This window comes from Rhinolophus sinicus, chromosome 18, assembly GCF_057876585.1.
Source record: "Rhinolophus sinicus isolate RSI-liver-muscle chromosome 18, RSI-T2T, whole genome shotgun sequence".
NCBI classification, from domain to species: Eukaryota; Metazoa; Chordata; class Mammalia; order Chiroptera; family Rhinolophidae; genus Rhinolophus; species Rhinolophus sinicus.
The window spans coordinates 3332521-3353816 of record NC_142518.1 but is presented as its reverse complement, the minus strand read 5'-3'; the positions used below and the strand labels follow the sequence as shown (position 1 = coordinate 3353816).

General features: G+C 45.7%; 1 protein-coding gene across 6 annotated transcripts in view; it reads right to left on the bottom strand.

Annotated features, from left to right (window-relative positions):
• The window catches only part of STS (steroid sulfatase), a 142509-nt gene that overhangs the window by 97765 nt on the left and 23448 nt on the right, over window positions 1-21296 (bottom strand). For 4 of the 6 annotated variants that reach the window (XM_088794801.1, XM_074324091.2, XM_074324093.2 and 1 more), the window contains exon 2: window positions 7364-7492. The exons of 1 other annotated variant lie outside the window; for it this stretch is intronic. The gene's annotated coding sequence lies outside the window, so the exon portion shown is untranslated. Of the gene's footprint in view, window positions 1-6820; window positions 6940-7363; window positions 7493-21296 lie in introns of those variants that run through there. One more of the 6 variants, XM_074324094.2, reaches the window with a different exon arrangement.

Below are 21296 nucleotides of genomic sequence, written 5' to 3'. Positions count from 1 at the left end.
CTATGCAGCCCTTAAAATTCTTCGTTTCGGAAGCACATCTTTCATGAAGAAAAGCTTCTGAGTATACTTTTAGGGTAGAAAAGGCAGACTCTGACATCAAGTAAAGGCAGCATGATTGCAAATTAAAAAAAACAACAACACATTTATATTTATATATCGATATGTGTGTTTTCTGTGGTGTGTATACAGACATGCATGTACATAACTGGAAAGAAAGATAATATCATTTTATTCGTCAAGCGTTTTGGGAGAGTGGGTCTACCAATGGTTTTATATGATTCTTTATACATTCTTGTAGTTATTAAATGTTCTACTTATTTTTCCAATCAGAAAAAAGCCTGCAAAGCACAAACCAATCATCTTCCTGCCAATGGAGACAGTCACAGTTAAATTTGCAAAGCCCTCAGATATGATAATTTGTACTAATGGGAGTAAAAAGAATATGAACCTGGGCTTCCCGTTGGCCTGAAGAGACCCTAATTGAGACAATTTCAATTTAATGAGCTCTGATTTTAAAATAATGATGTTCTATCTGAATCTGTGCAGCTGGCCCTTGTCGCATAATCAGAAAAAAATAAATAAAGAAGACTTCCTTTTTAGAGAAAGCTTTTGAAGTCCTTATACTTTAAGCACAGAGCGCACGGCAAATGTTTAACAAATCCTTGTTGTGCAGAACTGAATTAACAATTCCTCGCGGAAGGAAGCTCGGGTTAGAAATATGAGGCCCAGGAAAACACAGCCGCAGGCACAGCATAGCTCAAATGTCGTGTACCTGGCCTACCTTTCCCGTCTTCCCCAATAGGTCACAAGCTCGATTGATCACCACCTCATTGTTGGTACATTTTGCTGGGGAAAAAAATAAATAAATAACCACCAAAGTATCTGACTCAAAGAGAGAGCGACACGGTAGGAAGATGGTACGATTATTCCAAATGGAGAGCACGATGGGATTGAAAGGACGATGGTAATGTCGTGACTCTGGTGATCAGCGTTTGAGGGGTCGCCCGATTCAGAAACACTGGAAGCCTGCAGCCAAGGAGGGGCTCATGTGCAGCGTGTTACATTATATCACAGAGGGGGCCGTGAAACGCTCATAGTGGGCCAGGGAGCATCGAAATCCATGTTCCAGGGCAAATGCACCTAACCTCCTGCACCGTTCCCTAAAACCACGTGGAACCCCTCCCACACCCCCAATGCACCCCCCCAACTCACAGGTGGATCATGATTGAGAAGGATGCATTTGAAAACAAGCATGGATGGAAGCAGGGGATTGGGACAACAGGACATCAAATGGTAAATTTCCATTATGTCACCAAAATCAGAGTTGACTTTAAAAAAACTAGAGCTACAAAATAGTACCGCAGCATCGGTTAAAACAGCACCGTACCAAGCACCTATTATCAACTGATTATCACTTTCAAATTAGAAGTCCGTGCCCCTACGTTATAAAATCAATCTAATTACAGACATTTCTATTTCTGTCTTCCAACATTTCATGCAGAAACATGACAAAGAATTTGAACCTGCTCTACGGTATGGATTATTCCCTCACTGACCTCAATGAAGATTTATTTTATACTTGAAATTATATCGTATACTCTCTTCCCACAGAAATCACTCCTGCAAGGAAGGTTTTAATAAGAGATTCCTATAGAAAAAAAAAATCATCATAATCTGATTATATGTATAAAGGAAAATTTTGTTTCGGTCTATAAAGAAAAGAAAGGGTCCTTGCCTCTGCAGGAAGCTGGTGCTTTTCGCCCCTGTCCAGAATCCTAGGTTGATTAACTGGAGATGACCTTACACAGGTTTTAGGCTTCACCACATTTGGCAAAGAGGAAAATTGAGAAACGCCAGTTCAAGACCGTTCTTTACATCGGAGTCTAAGAGGCGAAACCAGATCAGAAAGGAGAGTTGGTTTTTTTCACTGAAATCCAAGGACTATCACTGACTATCAATATTCATACAACATTGGCACCGTTTTATAAAATTCAGTATTCCACGATTATTTAAGAAACGTAAGGCACTCGGTGTTCTTCAAACACAGTGGGGAGGGTTGTATGGTTCCTGCGCTCGTAGGGCTTGGAAAGAGTAAGAGTCACGTCATCAAAAGCAGAGAAAAGTCACATCTGGGATGGTGTGACACTGCCAACGGGACACGTGTGTGGAGCACGAAGCAGGCAGGTATCACCTAGCTGGAGGTCAAGTGCAAGAACAAGCTGAGCTGGGCAGAGGCCCCAAGGGGAAGACAAACTAGCTGGTAGGAGAGATCTCCTAAGACGAGGACATGCCCCAAGCGGGGAGCCAGCAGGGGCTCTGGGGGCTGGGAAGGTTGGCGGAGGCCTAACCGTGGAGAACTTCCCAGCCCTGGATCCATAATTCCATCTTCTCTCCAATGGGGAGTCATGGAGACGCTATCAGGGCCAGTAACAGATGAGCACCTGGGTTTTGGCCGCGGATGGTCGGAGAGGTCTTGATGGATGCAGACAGACGCTTCAGAGGCCCGTGTGGTCGACACGTGAGAGATGAACACAGCTCAGCCCAGGAGTGCCGGATACAAATGGGGAGACAACAGACAGCTGAGATGCAGATGCAACGGAGCTTTAGGTGTTTCCACAGTAGCGAGCTTTGAATTTAAACAGGATGCCTTCCAAGATAACCCAAGTGTCTCTTTGTCGCTGTGAATCTCTGTGGTGAGACAGTAATGACGCTAAAGCAACTGTGGCTAAGACCCATTGTGGCCAGGGACAGAGCCGCCTCGGCTTTACGTCAACAACTGGACATCTAGCAGCCTCAGTGTTGTCTTTGGTTATAAAACAAGGCAGGCACAGAAATCAGCAGTTGCCACTGCTTTTCACCAGAGAATCTTCTGGCCAAGAGAAAGTCCAGTAGACGTGAAACTCAGCATTGCTCTGCTATAAGTGGGTGGAATCAACTCAGACCATTCCTCCTGGGTCCAAGGAGGCTTCCAGTAGCAGCCGGAAGGGGCCTTGGCTTTCCAACAGGAACCATCTGTTAAGCATTGCCTATGGGGTCTAACAATCAAAGTGTTTCCAGTGAAATGGATGCTAAGATTGCAACGTAAGTGCCTGCCTGGCGTGCGTCTGTAGCTCTCTCCACTTAAATGAAATGCCTTATTCCTTAGGTGTTTTTACATGCTATTTTTTTAAACTGTAGAACAAAATAATTGCGCTAAATTCTGAAACCAGGCGATGCTTGTCAAGAAGAAAACGGGCTGTGTGATTCCTGCTTTAATGCACAGACCCCCCATACACACAGCACCTGCATTAACCCAGCTCGGACAAACCGTGCAGAGGCTAACACGGGAATGGGAGTAGGGAATACACCACTGTTTATAAAAATCCCGAGACAACTCCCACAATAGTATTCAGTGCCGGTTAAACTATCCTGTGAACCGTGTCTCAGGCAAACGAAAGCAGGAGTTGGGAATGCGGGAAGGTCTGCAGGAACTGCCAATGACAAGTTCTGAATGCATCCCTTGATCCCTTGCCAACGATTGACCATGCACTCAATACTCCAGGGAGAAGCTACATGGAACAGCAAGATGGACCAGCTCCACCATTACTTTATAAATACCACCTAACCAAAACACAGGCCATTCATCCTCACCTTCACAGTCACAGGGATGAAACGTAGCCAAGTTCAAATCACAACCACGCAATATGACAACCCACCACAAATGGGACCAGAATATGGGGAGTATCAGAGCCAACACAGGAACCCTGGATTCAGATAAAGGATGGAGACACAACACATGCCTCTTAGGAAGTGGTCCTGTGTGAAATTTTAAAAACAAAACCAATGGAAGCAGAACATCTCCTTAAAAAGGAGAAACAGGATAAAATTTCACATGTTTTTTTTTCCTCTCAACTCTTTTGGGGGAAATTTTCAAACGCTCAAGAACCATATAACTTCACTCATATGTCGAATAGAAAACAGACTCAAGGAACGAACGAACGAACGAAAAATCTCATCGCACAGACAACAGTATTGTGGTTATTAGAGGGGAAGAAGTTTGGGGGAGGTAGAAAAGGGTCAAGGGGGTCCAATATATGGTGATGGAAGGGAAACTAGACTATGGATGGTGAGCACACAAGACAATATACAGATGACGTCTTACAAAATAGTATACTTGAAACCTAGTCTTATTAACCAAAATCACTCTAATAAATTTAATTTTTAAAAAAATCAAAATAGTTGAAAAACTAAAACTGAACACAGCTGTACCCCTTCTCTTAGGTTTACCAACTGTTTACATCTTGTCATAGGTATGTGTTTTCCTTCTCTGTCTCTCTGTATGTGAATATATGCGTGTGTATGCATCCATACAAACACGTACTTTTCTACATCAGAAGATTAAGAAAGGATAAGCGATGTGTTTGCATTTGTGCATGATGACGTTTCATAGGAAGTTGCATAAATGATGACACTTCACCCCCTGAAGAGTTTGGCAGGCGTCTCCTAAAACAAGGACATTTTCTTCTACAGTCATAATGTGAACACTTGTGTTGATTCAATCAACCGGTCTCCTAACCAGTCCCCAGATAATTGTAGGATCTGGTTCTTTTTTCTAATCCAGGATCCATTCAGAGTTCCAGTATTATTACAACGTTTCTCAGTCTTTTCAAACCTGGAACAACCCTCTCGGACCTTTCTTTGATTTTCGTGACACTGACATTTTTGGGGAAGAATCCAGGTCAATGGTCTTCTACAATGTGGTCTGTTGTGGATGAGTCTGTTTCCGTTCTTGTGACCAAACTGAGCTTCAGCCTTGGTGGCAGGGCACACCCAGGCGTGTGGGTGTCCTTTTGCTTCCTCCTCTCAGAAGGTGCGTAACACCAAGGCACCCCACTCCTGGTCACTTGCTGAAGAGGACAGCTTCCAAACCACTCCATTTTATCTCTCAATTTACCTCTTACTGAACCTTGTTTCATTCATTGTCTCTAAGAAACAACACAGTCACCAGCAGTGTTTTGGTTGGGATTACCTTGACCCCCAAATGGGCTTATCATCATGGGTATTTGCTGCTGTGAATAGCCTCATGTAGCATCTCCAGTCTCCTGGAAAAAGCTTTTCATCATCATCAAAGCGTTAAAATAAGTTACCGTCCAGCCTAGTATATATTGAAGACTAAGGTGACTGACTGCTGGCAGGTCAAACAAAATGACATTTCATAAAAACAAAATGTCCTCTTTTTTGTCTCTTTTTTTTTCTTTCATAAGAAACCTTGAATATCTCTAAACCCTTTTTTGGAGGGGAACCCATTAGAAATAGCAGAGACGAGATAAAAGTATTTTCTTGATTATCTGCAAAGCCTTCATCCTCTTTTGGAGAGGCAAAGAGCTTACTGTGCTGTAATCGAGAAACCGGCATTCTGAATCGAGACCGTCACTGGACACCCGGAGAATGGCTTGACATCGGTAAGATATGATGGATGTTGTTATTAGGTATTTAGGAACGGATATTGTAGTCCCCACTGAAAGACCCCCACTCCACGTGAGCTGGTTAAGAAAGGATAATGAAAGCTGTATTCGTTCACCGTGAATTAATCCTGAGCCTTTTCAGCCTCGTATTTTTCATGAGCTACCGAGTCTGTCCATGTCTTTCTAGCCGGGTCCAAAGACTGTCCATCTCCTCTCTAGACTAAAATGACCCAAAATAAATAAATAAATGAAGCACACCAAGCTTTCTCTCTGCACAATGTACAGTTGTTTTCCAGAGGAATGAAAATAAAACTCCACTTAGCAGACGCTTACGGGTCTGAAAGCTGGATCAGAAATCAAAGCCAGCTCTCGCATTAACAAGAACGATAGGAAATGCATTCTTCTCTAAACCCCTGGAAAAAGTTTGTTTCCGAAACAGAAGAGGAACACGCAATCCTTTTAAAGAACATCTTGCAGAAATCACAATAGGAAATGCATCTGGTAAGCAGCTCAGTATTAAGAGTGAATACAATAGAAACCGAAGGTTTAAGCCTCCAGAGAAGAACCCCCTGCTGCGGGGTTTAAATAGGAAAAAAGAAATCCTAAAAGATCATTGTCTTTTTGTTCTTTTTAACTCTTACTCTATTGCAGATCCCTCAAAGTAAAAGGCCACTGAATAGTCCAGGAAGAGACGATTAAGGAAAAGTCTGCAGTTGCACAGAGCAGGGATCCTGCACCTGGACGTGACGGCCATCAGGCCAGATGACTCTTCATAGTGGGGACTGTGCCAGGCGCCCAGGGAGGGGAAGCAGCAGCCCTGGCCTCCACCCACTGGATGCCAGGAGCAAAACCCCTCCAAAGTCATGGAACCCCACATGCCTCCGGACGTTGCCAAAATTCCCAGGGAGGGCAAAACTACTATCAGTAACGCAAGACCCCGCCCGAAGCTGCCTTGGAAGATCCTGAAATCTCCTGGCAACCTTGCTTCAGCTCCCATCACGTGGGCCAGCAGGATCTTCCGGGTATTCGTGCGTGTCCCCAAACAAAGGTCACCCTATGCTTTCCCAACCATCCTGGGTGCAGAGGTCAGTCAGCTACCTGAGGACACGAGGCCCGTGGGGTGGACAGCTAGGATCCACAGCTGGGGTCTCTCTGACACCTCGACATGCTTCCACCTTCGGGAACCTTTCTAGCCCAATGTGACCACTGTCGTCTCTGAAACCATCTCTGTGCCCATTCCTCTGAGTCTGCTGCTACAGGGGAACATGGACATAGTCTGATGCCAAACAGTGCCCACTGTGCCATCACAATGGCAGAATGTCACAGAGATGTGGCCTCTTCTGTAACAGAGATTCCCCAACACCACACTCACTCACCTACACCAGGGTGGGGTGGGGAAACTCCTCCAACGGGAAGTCAGCCTGCTCTGTCCCTCAGGTGGTGAGTCAGAAAAGCCATTGCAATCAACAGGGACACCAAGGGCCTCCCTATTCTGCCATGGGTTGGTGGCTTTGCTGATTCAACTAGAATCATGTCCAAGGTCCAGGCTATGCACGAAACCATTAAAAAAATCTCCACCCCTCCAAGTTGTCAAGTTGCCCACTTACATGTCATGTGATTTTGCTTATTAGTGCACTGCCCTCATGGGAAGCACAGCTGTTCTCTAGGAAAATGTGTTTGACCTCGTCGAGGCTCCCCTTCGGAAAGTGACCTCTGGTTGGCAAGTTCTTTCCGAACAAAAAAATGTACTGGGACAGCTCCAAATGCATGTTATTCCTTTAGAAACTCCCCACACTGCACTGTACAGGTTACCAAATGCTGCTATTGAACTTGGTAGGTCAGGGTGAGGCAAACAGCCTGGTACTAGGCAGTGGTATTTCCAGAGAGAAGGTAGCCACGCGGGCGTTTCTGATACTTACACTGAGAAGAATCAGGAGACAGTCTCCGGCGTCGTACTCAAAAGATCTTAAGTTATGGAGACCACCATGTGCTGGTACAGCGAGGAGACCTTCTCTCAGCAAAGACAGTTGGGGGACACCGGGCTCATCCTACAAATTAATTCAAAAGAAGAAGGACCAGGATAAGATCATGCTGAAATACTCAAATGAAATGAGCTTTCTTGCTCTTCCTGCGTGTTTCTTCTTGCCACTCTCTGCCTAACTCCCAGTCATCTTCAGATCTCAGCGGAGTTGCCACCACCTCAGAGAAGCCCCATCTGATTACCCAACATCAAGCCTTATCTCCCTATTGTTGACTATCATAGTACCTCCCCCCCCCTTGGTTGCCGTTAACTCTATTTGCAATAATATATTTACTTGGTTTCTTTGTGTTTTATATCTGTCCTTCCCACAGGCTCTGAAGATCAAGAGGGCAGGGTCCATTTGTCCCCCATAGCAAACGCTCAGCAAATGTTTTCTTAATAGAGCTGGGGACATAAACTGCATCCCCCAAAACTGCCCTTCCCCTACCACCTGTTTTAGTAGCCAGGTAAGAATTGCTTGTTTGTTTGTTTGTTTACATTTTTAAATGATTGAAAAAAGAATATTTTGCCATATGTGAAAGGTACAGGAATTCGTATTCTGTCATCCATAAACAAACTTTACTGGGACAGAGCCACATCCATGCGTTTACTGATTACTAAGGCTGCTTCTGTGGATAGTGTCAGAGCTGAGTAGTTGCAATAGGTGGTTTGCCTTGAAAAACTAAACATGTTTACTCTCTGGCCCTTTACAGAAAGCGTCTCACGCTCTGTTATGCAGCCCTACACACGAAAACGAGCTCACAAAAAAGCCAAAAATGTGGCTTTGAACCTACAAGAGAATACAGATCGTGTTTAGTCGCTGACATGTAGAGAAAAACTAGCATATGCCTTGAAACAATGTCCTAATGTCTAAATCTACTGTTTATCCTTTGAAAACGTGAAGAATAATCCTGCTCGGCAGACAAGGATCGCAAGAAAACACCACGTAGGAGAAATATGACTGTTGTATAGATTCCTATAAACATGGAGCTTGCTTATTGAATTTATGCTTCCAGCAACAATTTCTTAGGGTCAATCAGTGTCCCAGAAATGTTATTTTCCCCCCAGAGATGGCATTTGAAACCGTAATCAATCTTCCGGCATAGCTTTTCATGTTCGATTCCTGTTGGAATGCAATGGTGTGCTGCCAACGTGGATCCTTCACCTCCCACTGTGGGAACAGCAGACCCTCCGGGAAGGGTCCCCTTCTCTATCCCTTCACCGTGACCTGATCAGGCAACATTCTGCTCCTGTGGATGTGGATTTGAACAACGGGTCGACTCCCCTTGTGAGGCACGAATGATCCAATTCATCCTTTCCCTTTCTCTGGCCCACACTTTTTATTTCCAGAAAATAGGCTTTCAGATATCAGCATGGAACTGGTGCTCAAAAGACATTTTTCAAAATAATATTCATGGGGTTCTCAGCCAGGGGTGATTTTGTGTAACAGGGGTCATTTGGGAAGGTCTAGAGCCGCTTCTGGTGCTCGCGGTTGGGTGGGTACCACCGGCATCCAGTGGGTAGAGTCCAGAGGGGCTGCCAAATGTCCTACTATGCACAGGACAGCAGCCCCCACAAAGAAGCATCCATCCCAGAGACCCCCACCCCAAAGAATGAGCTGCAGTCACACGTCAGTAGAGCCAACGTCTCGAATCAGTGCATTAGACTATCAGTCTAATCATCATGAAAGTGGGTGTGATGACAGAGAAAGACAAACACGCTGAGGGCTGGGGGTGGGGTCACAGCCGGTTTGCTCAGCCCATTGTACAAAGCCAACTGTGAATGGTGGGTCCACTATTACGATGATAAACTGTGTGAAAATAAGTCTTGTTACGCAAAATTTATAATCCAAATTAGAATCACAGAATGAGACAGAGAAAGATCAAGAGGGTAAGCTTGCTCTATGATTAGGGATGTCTATTTTGACTAGTTTGTGAGGTCAGAAATAATAAGCATGCTTCATCACCCCTTTCGGTCTCTTTATGTATAATCGATGTACCGGTCACGTACTTGGCCTATTTCTTTTTCCATCCTCCTGATACCCTCTCCAATGGTACTCATTACATTGCTGAAAATAGGGACCTAAGGATGGAATGAGAGTCCACCCTTCCTGTTCTTGACTCCGAGAAACAAAAAAGCCCTGGGAACCCAAAATATTTTTGTAAAATTCATTATTTACAGCACAGAAAAACCCAACCTGAGCTGAGTGGAAGCCTTCGCCTTGTCTCAGCCCACCAGCATCAGCTGTCTGCTAGTATAGCGGAGCCTTAATCAACATGGGCGTCAGGGCCACTTGACGCCCTGTGCAGTCGAAAATCCACGTAGAACTTTTGCCTCCCCCAAAACGTAACAACCAATAGCCTTCTGTTGACCAGAAGGCTTCCCTGTAACATAGTCAATGCACACATATTGTGTTATGTTATATGTATTATATACAATAGCCTTACAGGAAAGTAAGCTAGAAGAAAGAAAATGTTATTGAGAAAACCATAAGGAAGATTAAATACATTTACAGTACTGTACGTACTTATTGGGAAAAAAATCCATGTATAAGTGGTCCCACGCGGTTCAAACCCACGTTATTCAAGCGTCAACTGTATTGTGTTAGTTTGTTGTGACATTAGGCTTACGTGCACCAGGAAAATGTTTAAAGGAGTTCAAAATACCTCAGGAGCAACCGTGAGAAGAAGAGAAAGCATCTGTCATCAGAATAGCCCAGACGCGTGGTTATTAAAACAAGCCCGATTGTGGTGTGCTCGGGACGACTCTTATGCCAAGAAGATGGTATAGGAAGATGGTAAAGAAATAGGAAAGGCAAGTTACCAGAATCCAGTTTCCCACAGAGTGACCCTCTGTCCCAGTATATCTGGTATTAAGAGGTTCCAGTTTTCAAACTGGGAGAGTCCAGGTAATTTGGAATGAGTCAGTCAGTCTGCTGACTCAGGAGACCTTGTAGAATGTTCCATGCAGAAGGAACCACAAAAGGCAAATCTGAGTATGCAGTACATTCAAAGAATTTAAGAAGCTAAAAGGAAATCCCGGGGGAAAAGTGTCTTCTGAACATGAAGAAGCAGGGTACGGTATTGACGAATTTGCAGAGGGAACGTCATTGGTGGATGGTGTAGGGTGAGCCCACATGTCCAGTGTGAACTGAGGTCCCCATTCCCACACCCCAAATGACTGTTGTGCTGATGGCTGGCCAAACTTAGAGCTAAGTCTGTCTCTGGCAATTGCCTTCAGCCAAAGAAAGCCAAGGTGATGTCATCTACACTTGTGGTAGCCCAAAGACAACGCCTGCTCCCCAAAGGTATGCCCTGCTTGCCTTGAAGTGTGACACCGTTGAGAGCCCAATCCAGTTGCTGAGCGCCCTCTGAAATGGCTGAGGTCTTCGTTGGGACAATATCATCAACTCCTACCTGCCTCTTATCCTTCTTTCCTGACCCCCCACAAATGTTGATCCCAAGAATTCACCCACCTCAAAACCCTCCTGAACACAGACCTTGTCCCAAAACCTATTTCCTCATATCCAACATAAGACCACAGCTGATAAAACTCCAGTCCTGAATACAGGTGTATACAAATGCTGATCAAACAACCCCACGTTGCCGCCATGCTAAGATCCTAGAGATACCATAAGAGGCAACGGGAGAGAGGCCTTCAGGCTCAGGTTGATGGTCCTTGGGGGTGTCTACGCTGTGGCCAGAGGCAATACAGCGTGGTCAGTGATTGGAAAAACCAACAACCAAGATGGTGAACCCAACGTACCTATTTACCATCATGCGAATACGAGGAGTTGTCCAAAGGAATTATTTCTGAATAGTTCAAAACGAGGCTACCAATAGCGAACAAGCTGGGCTAGAAGAAAACCACAAAATAGTAGTTTCTGGTGTACCCTCTCACACACTTTTTGTGAAATGCAATGCTTTGTTTCCTTGTTCCTGAGTAAGCGATCATATGGCCTTTTGATCAAGGAATTGTGTGTTCCATAAAGAGCAAATACTCATCGTCTTCAACTGTATGTTTGCTACCTACTGATAAGCCTGATGTTAATACTAATGAACTTGTCAACAAGAGTGAAAAAAAAATCCCACAGGACAGAGGTTGGCAAACTCTGACCTGGGGGGCCTGGCCCCACCCACCATCCATTTTGGTCACTAACGTGTTACTGGAACACAGCCATGCCCTTCCCTTACTTTATGGTCTGTGGCTACTTTTGATCTCCAATCCCAGAGCTGGCCACACAATCCGCGAAGCCACCACTGTGAACCGTGTGGACCGATACAGAAAATGTTTGCCAAAGCCCTGACCTACATGTGGTTAAAATGTGAGACCTGTTAATCGTTGCCTTCAACAACAAGATTATGGCCGTTGGCTCAGTTAGAGGGAGACTGCTCAGAAAGAAGTCTGGGTCGACAAGCGAGAGAACAAGGAAAGAAGGTCAGTTTTCACATATGTCCTTGGAGAATCTTGCTGTTCGACCGTCATCACACGGCCAACTACTTACTACAGGATGGAGGAGCTACGGGGGCCCTGATGGACCCTTTTCTCAAAGTCATTCAAGCACGCAGAGATCATGCACATACGTGACAGAACATGTATACATGGCTTTCATTTATTTTGAATTGGCTACTTAGAAACAGGAAGTTCTCCGTGTAATGATGGTCCCCCGTCATAAAACTGGCCAGCATATTACAGTATAAATACACTCTAGACTAATTATTGTAGCACTTGAGGTCTTCATGCATCCCACTGAGGATTTTGATTCATGCATCAAAATCCCGTACATTTTCTGCAGGAATATTCATGGGTTTGATTACTGCGTGTTACCCCCACCTGCTGAGTGCATCCTAGGAGATAAGGCAAAGGCACATATCTTCTTTCTAAAATATGCATGACTCTGAATGCCACGGCCCATCTGGTTCCAAGGGCTTCAAGAAGAAACTGTGGGTGTGTACCGAGAGATAGCATGCATCGAGAGCTGGTGTTCCCGAGGATTGTGGAAACACTGGGGACTGCAGCGGGGTGCGTGCGTAGATGTCACTGCATCCATGAAGGACATCTGGAATTATCACACCGCACCAGACAGGTGCCTCTGTAATTCACAGGGGCCCTTTCGTGCACAAGCACGTTTTTAATCGCCAATGTCAAAGGAGAAAGGGACAAAGACAATGCAGGGTTTCTCCACTGCACATGGTGGAGACCCTGCCATAGGGCTGGGAGTCTGGGTTCATTTCAAATCCACAATTGAAAATGCCAGGATTTTTAGTACTTGAGTCCGACGATAAAGCAGCCTTTATGGCTGCAATACAGCCGAGTGTGAATTTATGACACAGAACAAATTTCTAAAATCAGCTAACCGTGGTAATGTTGATCCAATGAGGGAGAAGAATTACAAGCACAGAATCATCTTCCTTGCCATGAGGACAGCTTTCCATTGTGCCAGCAAATTTCACTTTGTTATGGGGGCCCCTTTCTGGCTTGCTCTGGATGGGAGAGTCATGACTCCTTTAATTTATACTAAGGGTATTATCATTTTCAAAGGGTTGGTGAATTGATTATTTCGCAGGGAAGGCTATTGGAAACATTTGATTATTTCCACACATATGGTGCACGACGCAAACGTCTCCCTTTGCAAAACTGTGATGGTGGTACAGTTAACACGCCCGGAACCCGGTGCCAGGTGCTGTAAGGAGCAAAAACTGTGGAATCAGGCACAGAGGGGTGTCAATTCTTGTTCTGTGAACCTTTACCTGTGTAATAACTTGGGCAACCTTGGTTGAGTGCTTTTGCCCCTCTGCGTCTTAGTTTTGGGGGGCATTTTCATCTCTCCCTAAGCTGACAGTGTGCTTCTCCGAGTGGAGGCCACACCTTTGCATGTCTATTGTGCAAGACTGTGCATGAGGTCTGACAATTAAGTTCATGAACTCAGCCTAGAAAAAGTGCTGCATACCTCATTGCTGAATATCACTATGGTCACCTTCGAAGTACTGCCCTTGGGAAGCTATGCACTGATGCCAGTGCCTAGTCCACCCTTCAAAGCAATGTTGGAACTCTTTTTCTGGAATGGCCATCAGAGCTGTCATCGTATTACCCTTGATGTCCTGAATGTCATCCAAATGTCTCCCTTTCAATATTTCCTTTATCTTCGAGTAAAGAAAGAAGTCATTGGGGGCCAGACCAGGTGAGTAGGGAGGGTGTTCCAATACAGTTACTTGTTTACTGGCTAAAAACTCCCTCACAGACAGTGCTGTGTGAGCTGGTGCATTGTTGTGATGCAAGAGCCATGAATTGTTGGCGAAAAGTTCAGGTCGTCTAACTTTTCCATGCAGCCTTTTCAGCACTTCCAAATACTAATCTTGGTAACTGTTTGTCCAGTTGGGACACATTCATAATGAATAATCCCTCTGATAACAAAAAAGGTGAGCAACAGCGGTGCAACAACTTCCCACACTTATCTGTCAGAACTCGTATATCAGCAGACAGAAGTGGGAAGGGTCTCCCTCCATGTTTGCTGGATTCACGGCTTCCATTAGCTGTGCAATGAGTTCTGGAGGTTTCTCCAGGGGAAGGAGCTATGAATGGCCTTAACATAATCATAAGTGTAACACAGAATTGGAAATGAAGACCTGTGCAAAGTATTTCTTATAAATAGCAACCTCAATAAAAACTGTAAAGGTAAAAAAAAAAAAAAAATGGAGGAAGATATGCAGCCTATACATGCGTTCGGTTGCCAGAATTCCTGGGTGTTCCTTGGCCTAGAGATACATCACACCAGGCTCTGTCTCCATGGTCACTTGGAATGGTCCCTTTGTGACTTCACCTTCCTTCCCAAGCGTCTGTCTACGCATCTTCTTATAAGGACATCGGCCATATTGGGTTAGGGGTCCACCCTTCTCTAGTATAAGCGCACCTTAACTTTACCAATTACGCCTGCGACTGTTCTCTTCCAAAACAAGGTTATGTTATGACTTTCTGGGAGTCGGATGTTTTGGGGGAACTACTATGCAACCAATGGCATGTAGCCTTCTTTAAAAAAGGTTGGGTGGCTTGTCCCTAGTTCACCCTCCTAGATAGAGCACAGGGAGGTCGGGAAAGGAAAGAGGGCTACAGCTGATCCAGAACTAAGCTTCTTTTGTCATGGCTGGGGGGCGTCACAGAGTTCTGCATTTCTATTGCTTCTCCAAGCAGCACCCACAAATCAAGCTCAGGGAGCTTATTACGAGCCATAGGCACTCACTGTTGTTCAAAGCACGTCCCTGCCCAATTCTCCACCCATCACTCCAGGAACAGGTTGGGTTTCACAAAGGACTCCCTTGCTCACAGGTAAAAGGACCTGAGAGGTTCAAGGTCAGAGCTAATGCCAGAATGCATTTCCATGCCGTCACGTACACGAGCCGAGATGTAGTTTAGAGTCACGCCAGGAGAAGGAATCTCCACCCCACGGGGCTTGAAAACTAAGTTGTTCAGGGGAAGCCTGGCATTGGACACTTGGGGCCACATTATCGGCACTGAGCCCACTAAAGCACACCCAGACTCACTGGCTTTACCTGGCCTCTCTTCATCTCTCTCGGTAAGGGTTCTGGTGCCCACCCGCTGGGGGCTGAGCTGCCAGGTTCTGTCCCATGAAAGACGCCATAAAACTATAGTCAACTTTATGGATGGATGAGTAAAGCCAATATGGCAAAACACTGACAATGATCCAATCGACAATCCTCTCTCTGTATACCCTTCAAATCTGAGATGTGTGTATGGGGGAAAAAATTGTCATAAGAAGTTGAGGACAGTTGTAGAAAACAGAATCAAGGTATAAGAAATTATTATAGCTTTTTTTTTTTTTTTTAAGGCCATAGCTCAGCTGTGACCACGAGATTTCTGAAAGTGTGTTGACTTTCAAGCCCCACAGCAGCTCAATACACAAGCTGAGAGTGTCACCAGCATGGCGCAAGCCGGTGTTTGGACAGGTGTGTGCTGGCGACGTTAGGTGTGTGTGTTGGCCCGTCAGCCATGGCCAACGGGACGTGGGCCAGACAACTGGATCCATGCCCACCAGTGGGTTTCTGAAGAGTCCTATCCTTGCTTAGCACATGACCTCCATGTGTTGATGATGACACCCTGGGGAAAGTGACCTTGTCAGACGGCTCCGTACAAGTGTCGCTCACATTGTTCACCCTTACCCTTTCTTGGCATGGCCTCGCCTTACTAACGGGTATTTCCGTGACGACACTGTCAACAAGTGGGGCTCGATGGCACCCTGGGACCCAAGAGTTGGCAGACCCGTCTTCCCACTCGTAACATGTTATGCTAGAAACGATTATGTATTGAATTCCTGCATGTATGATGTATGTAGAACTTGAAAAGCATAAAGGGTTATACACACCACTTTGGATTTGTGGCTTTTCCATCGAATAGAGGTCCATAATCTTTGGGTGGCAGGTATATCAACACTGCCAACTAAATCATGAAGGTTTTCCATGATGGACAATGAACGTCCCCTTCTCTGGGGGTTGGACTAGGGCGCCGGGAAGCAGGCCACCAAGGAAAACACATCGGCTGTCGTCTTTCCTTGATGGTAACGGGCTGACGAGTGGTATCTGATTTACAGGGACGGTCTGTCAACTTTTGAGCATGGGTTTTAAAATGTGATTTACAGGCAGATTCATAATTACTTGCTTTCAGTGTCAAATCATTCATCTTGGGTAGCTGGAGGGATTTATGGCGCGTGCTGGCTCTCTCAGGAGAAGACTTTTATAAATGACCTGATACGTGATAAACAACCCCTCCCCCATCCCAGAGAGTAGCATTCGTTAAATTAACACCTGGTTTTACAGCCACTAAAAAAAGCTCAGGATATTTGATCTCAGATTTTTAGCCTGGGTGCGTCGGAGAATATGGGTGTCCTAAGTTACAGGGCTGCCTCAGGGATGTCTGAGTAATGCCATCCAGGAATTGAAATCCAAAAACCCCAAGTGAGAAGTGAAAGGGTGGTGATGACCTCACCCAACGTCACACAGGAATGCAGCTGACCCCGCAGCCAAAGTCCAGGTCTCTGGACCCCAGTTGTGTGGTATCCACGTGACACCACGTTGCCTTGCTCCACAGAGTGAATCTGGCAACCTGTTGAGACACAGCCCGCCAGCCGTGACAACAAAGGGTAACTGACCCCCAGTGCCTTGTGTTTGTCAGGAAGTGATTTTTAACAAGTGGGGACATTGAGTTCTCCTGCTGTTTCATCACCGGTTGGTTTCAGAAACCAGATACCTGGGGCGGAATTCCTGTGCCATCCAGGCAGATGGCATGAAGCGAGAAGTACCCAGAGGTCATGAAGAGAGAGGTACCCAGAGGTCACGAAGGGAGAGGTACCCAGAGGTCACGAAGGGAGAGGTACCCAGAGGTCAGGCAGGTCGGTCAGAGTTAGCACCAGGAGAGGTGAGGACAAGATGCCAGAGGCTGGAGGGAAATGAGGAAGGGGCCACAAGCTAAGCTGGAAAAGGCAAGGCAACAGATTTTCCCCTTCAGACTTCCAGAAGGGACACCTTGATTTCTAGGACTTCAAAATGTGGCAAAAGTCCGTGCTTCCAACATATAGGCAGAATGCCCAGACCATTCCTCAGTTATGAAAAGACTGATAGGCCTAAAAAGGCGAGAGTTCTGAGACATGGTAGCAATTCTTATACAGGTCATTTATCTAAAAATCACTGACTAAGAACGTATGTATCAGGCAAAGGGGATACAAAGACTCGTCCGTCAGTGGTTCTCTCTGCAAGGAGTTCATGTCTTACATTCAAATCATAACTGCATTGTGTGTTACATGCAATAGTCAAAACACATACAAATTGTACCACCATCACTGCCCTGGCATATACAGATCAAAGAATGACAGATTTGCCCCTAGGAAGGGGTCTCATCCTTCAGTGGGATTTCCCTGAGGTGACTGGATTTTCAGTTTCCCTTATGCTCATTCCTTGGGAAAAAAGACCCGAGTTGCCCTCTGAGGGTGGGATTTGGAAGGTAACTAGTGGTCTTTGTGAAAGAGAAGCAGGTCAGGCTGCTGCTGACCCGAGGACAAGTGTGACAAAAGTGTGTAGAGAGTGTCTGGACGGGGAAAAGGGCAGAGTGAGAGGGGCAGTCAGTCTGGACGCGATGGAAGACAGCTTCCCCGGGACGGAGCATGTGCAGTGGGCCGCTGTGGGAGGTGAGGCTGCAAGAGTCACACGAAAATAGAGTTTGGAAGCATCGCAGGGTGAGAAGCAAGAGGCCCGAAAGTAAGACGAGGTAAGGTTTCTGGAGAAAAATAAGCCATGTTGTGGGAAAATCCCTCTCAGAGAGGGAAAATGGGTTCCACTTTGACTGCATGGTGTTTTGAAGAAAAGGAGACCGGGGCCGACCCTGGGTTCCTGGTCTTCGGACTGGGGTTCGCCCGCTCCTGGAGACACACAAAGACTTGTGGACGAGTACACGGGAAGGACACGCTCGAAGGAAATCAGATTCCCGACTTTCAATGTCCATTTGTGCTCTGCTCCAGAAGTGTGTCTCCCGGGCACACACACACCTCTCTGAGTCAACCTTCTTCCCTCTGCACAAAAGGCGTCCCTCTCACTCCAGCTCTTCCACTGGAAATCACTCTGGGATAGAAGATCCTTTGGGGTGCACTGGGGATAATCTGAAATCTTGGGTACCAATGAGATGCTGGTTAACTGGGCCAGCGGTGAGTGACTCTGGGACCAGACTGGCTGGAGAGCTACCGGGGAAAAAATGGACACGGCTCCAAAGTATCAGTAGAAAACCCACTTTCGGGGAATATCTGGAGGGAAAGGAGATGAACTTAAAGACCTAATAGAACCGGGTAAATACAGAAACTGTGGGTGAGTGAAGAGGTAAGACAGGTACATGGAAAGAAAACTTTCATGAACTTCCACCAGAGAAAGGGGATGACGGCCCAAGTTCCCCTTTATTGGATGTGTCCGAATGGTCCATCTTGGTTCAAAAGCCCGAAGAACAAGTGGGCAGATGATGGCCATGGGGATGGGAAGAGAGGAGGTACATTGAAGAGGCATTTCAGAAACAAAGCCAGCCAGATGGATGAGAAGCTGTATGAGGGTATAGCAGACGCACACGGACCCTTCCAGCACGAACTGGACACAGCGCACACCATTATTTGAGCTAGGAAGTACTGAAGGTAGAAGAGATTTAGAAAGGAGAAACGAAACGTTGTATACTGGAAAATGTCTGGAGCTCAGAGGAAACACAATAGTATCACCATCAATAATGACTAAGGGCTACAAAAGGTGCTAGGTGTTGTCCTAACATTGTATCATGTACATTGTCACACTGTATTGTCTGTCATCATTTATTCCTTTTCACTTCACAGAAGGAGAAACCAACATGCAGAAAGGTTTTTACCAGCTGAGCTTACAGGTGGATAGAGGTTTTCTGATTCTGGAGCTACGCCAGTTTCACTTATGACATCATCACTGTCACCATGGAAACTGGAAGGGAAGGGGGGCGACAGAGCACAGGAGGAGGAATTAGGAGACACGACTCCAGATGCCCTGTGATGTCCTTGCTGTGGGTCATCACAGGTCAGGGGACGGGTGGGGAAATAGGGGAAAATCCAGACCTGTCCCAATACGTTGCAATGACTCAAGTAAGCATTTCCATGCAACTGTCTCAAAGAAATGCAGCACTCTCGCTTGGGGTTCGATGCAGGACCGAAACAGGGCAAAATGTTATCATCTGCTACCTCCAGCTGGGGCGTACACCATGTCTGTTCCTCTAATGTCACAGCTCCTAAAATAGAGATGGGGCTTCAATGGACGGTTAGCTCCTTAAGGGCTGGGTCTGCTGCAGGGGAATGCAGTCCTGAGTCTGATCAGGGAAGATGTGGGAACAGGGCATGAACGGAGCATTTCCGTCAGTGCGCCTGGGGTTTTTGGTCTTCCTGACATATGTAGAAACGTAAGCCGTTCACGTCACGATTCTCTCCCCTCTCCCCAATCTCCCAAATACTCCGTTTCAAACTCTGGGTTCATAAAAGGGAACAGCCCCCACCCCCATCGCCCCACTTGTTTCTCTAAATGGTTTATGCTGTCCCTCCCCCGCTGGATCCGCTGCGGTTTGTACCAAACGTCTGCCTGTCATTATATTGGCAGGCTTTCATGTTTGAGGACACCCTAATGCCAGAGTGATTCCTTTCTCGGAGTCCCTGGCCAAGAGATAATATCTGTATTTTTATCTGAACGACTCTGCACCGCAGGGCACCTGCCGACCCACACTGGTCATTTACTATTTCAGGTTTTAAAAGAGCACGGTCCTTTCCTCCCAAGCATCCCATCACTTGCATGCCACCAACCAGTTCCTCCGTGTTTATCACAGTCCATTTCACAGCAATATTTTATCGGTGGGATGAACTTTTCAGAGAGGAAAAAAAAAAAAAGTTTATCAGATATTCGGCTGGGCAAAGATCCCAGAAGCTGCTCTACTGCTCAGGTCCCAGATAAACAACACATCCGTGCTCTGTGCCAACTCCGTTATCTGCAGATAAGATCTCATTATTCATGGTCTGGACTCGACCTGCAGGTCTGTTGTATAGTCACAGATTACATCATTGTGGATTGGCTCTCTTTTTTGCAAATCCTTCACACAGCATACCCTGGCATGCTCCCATGTCCAGAGTTCACGTTTCGTGTTTTATTTACAGCATTGTAATTCACTCTATTTCCTCTATTCGCTGTATGTCCCTAACCCCTATTATCGGCTGCGTCTTTGGAACTAATGATAGTCGTCTGAGCTACACAAGACACGATGGTTTCGCTGACAGATGTTGACTTGCTTATAAGGGAAAGCTGTCGTAAGGGCTGAAGTATAAGAAGGAATTCTTTAGGTGTTTCCTTAGAGAAGGACCATGATCCGAGATACGAGGAGGAAACTGAGAATGGCAGAAAAAGGATCAGATGATTTAGTATCGAGGCAGAAAAAAGACAGCAACTCAGACAGAGGGGCACAGAGAGTTATAGGACATAAGGTTTGATTTCCTCGTGCCTGAGCAATTTCGTTCTGGGTCTTTCTAGCACAGTGACTACAGGGTCACGTAGGAGAGGGAGGTTATCTGATCACTGTCCACAGACCCGAGGGCTGTAGTTACATGCCGTGGGTTTCAAGAAATCCGAGACCAAGAAAAATCAGACTTCTTTAAAAATATATTCAGGCAGGGGTTGGGGAGGGGGACAAACAAAAGTGGGCATAAGTGCTTTCACTGGGGCGATGAAAATGGTCTCTGATTGATTTATGGTGATGCTCGCACAACGCAGGTAATTTAGTAAAAACCACTCTGCTGTGCAGTTGGGCGAACTAAACAAATGATATGGAAAATACGCCTCCAAAATGCCGTAAACATGTATTGCATCAAAATTATTCAAAGGAAAATAAGAACACAGCCTGAACATTGTTCTTGAAACACAGAGGGTGCCAAAAAAAAAAATGTGTATGCATTTTAAGAAAAGAAAAAACTTATTAACATTGTAATACTCAATATATACCAATAACCAAAGATGAATACAAGTCCCGTGTGATTTCTGCAATGACAAGAGGTGCTCAAAGTGGTTCCCATCAGCATCCAGACACTTCTGATGATGGTGAACTCCTGCTTGAGCCACGTTGACCAAAGTGTTCACTTGTGCACATTTTTTTGGCACCCCCGGTATATTCAGTTAGAAGAGACATTTTCCTTGTGAGCAACTGTTTACTAAGTAAGGAGGTTGGATGTTTACACATCTCAATCTCTCTTTTTTCGCTCTCCTGGTAATGTGGTTGAAAATGTGCTGTCCCTACAGATC